The sequence below is a fragment of the Dipodomys ordii genome, unplaced genomic scaffold (genome assembly GCF_000151885.1).
Source record: "Dipodomys ordii isolate 6190 unplaced genomic scaffold, Dord_2.0 Scaffold9, whole genome shotgun sequence".
Classification (NCBI taxonomy): domain Eukaryota; kingdom Metazoa; phylum Chordata; class Mammalia; order Rodentia; family Heteromyidae; genus Dipodomys; species Dipodomys ordii.
The window spans coordinates 10,258,970-10,260,682 of NW_012267225.1; the positions used below are offsets into that span (position 1 = coordinate 10,258,970).

Below are 1,713 nucleotides of genomic sequence, written 5' to 3' on the forward strand. Positions count from 1 at the left end.
TGTGGGGCCTGAACTCTGGGCCTGGGCACTGTCCCTCAGCTCTTCAGCTCAAGGCTAGCACTCTACCATTTGAGCCACAGCGCCACTTCTGGCTTTTTTTTTTTCGGCTTACGTGGTGCTGAGGAATCGAACCCAGGGCCTCAGGCATGCAAGGCAAGCGCTCTACCACTGAGCCACCTTCCCAGCCCCCATGTACCTTTCTTAAGAAATAATTAAAGGAGAAAATATTTTATAAAGGTTGGGTTAAAAGTATGTGTTCTTGGAAATAATTTACATTTCCTTTCATGCTAATTTTGTTGCCTTTGAAATCTGAAAGAAAACCTCGAATTTGATCACTTTTGAAGGAAACTTGTTTATAAGTTTGATATAATATTTTCAAGAGTAATTGATCACCATCAAAATTATTATTTCTAGCTGTTTATGGTAACTGTAATTCCAACACTTGTGAGGGTGAGCCAGGCTGATTACAAATGTGCCGTCAGCCTGGGCTACATAGTGAGATCCTGCCTCAAAATAATTATATTACTTACAACAACATTTTATTGGTCACCAAAGTGTTGAACTATTTCTAGTGTCTTTAAAAATTTAAAAGCTTTTTAAAAATTTACATTGGCATGTATATTTGATGTTATTATTTTTTATTTGGTAGTCCTGGAGCTTGAACTCAGGGCCTGGGCACTTTCTCTGTGCTCAAGGCTAGTTAGTGCTCTACATTTGAGCCACAGCGCTACTTCCAGCTTTACCTGTTTATGTGGTACTGAGGAATTAAACCCAGGTTTCATTAATGCAAGGCAAGCACTCTACCATTAAGCCACGTTCCCAACCCCCAGTGTTAAACTTTTTGAAACAGACTAGGATAGCAAACCTCATCTTGTTGATCTTATTTTGTATTGTAGCCACTTTGCCTTCTTGGAAGTATGATGTGTCTAAAAGGGTTGTTTGTAAGATTTATTATCAATTTCTATTTTAGCTTGCTAAGTACTGTGACAATTTGCTAAAAAAGTCAGCAAAAGGGATGACTGAGAATGAAGTAGAAGACAAACTCACAAGCTTCATTACTGTTTTCAAATATATTGATGATAAAGATGTTTTCCAAAAGGTAAGGTGTGAAAAGTTTTGATTTGAATTGCTAGTTTTGTTTATTTTTGAAATTATAAAAAGTAATATTTTAAACATACTTTTTCATGTAGTTCTATGCAAGAATGTTGGCGAAACGTCTAATTCATGGGTTATCAATGTCTATGGATTCTGAAGAAGCCATGATCAATAAATTAAAGGTAATATAAACGTTTGTCCTGAAATTATTACACATAAATGTCTTCACTGCTGCATGGTAGGGAATAATGGGAAGTAATTCATTAACATGGACAGGTTCAATGTATGACGGTCTGTGTAGGGAATTATGTTCCTGGTGGCATGACTCAAGTAGTAGAGCACCTGCCTAGCAATACAGGGTCCTAAGTTCAAACCCTGGTACTGGGAAAGCAAAAAAAAAGTGAGGGGGGGCGGCTATGTATTTCCATATATGCTTACACAGAAAAGATCTCCAAGATAATTAGCATTAATTTGAAAATAACTAATTTTACTTATGAATGAATACACTTGTAGTGCAGGTGAATTTGAGTTCATTTTTCTTACACACCAAGAGAAGTAAGTTGATTTCATATTGGCTGTTAGGAAATTTATGTGAAAGTTCTGTTTTTTTTAAAAAAT

At 36.3% G+C, this 1,713-nt stretch overlaps 1 protein-coding gene across 1 annotated transcript in view; it reads left to right on the forward strand.

Moving 5' to 3' along the window:
- Positions 1-1,713, forward strand: part of Cul2 (cullin 2) — a 119,256-nt gene that overhangs the window by 88,273 nt on the left and 29,270 nt on the right. The gene's annotated exons all lie outside the window — the stretch shown is intronic.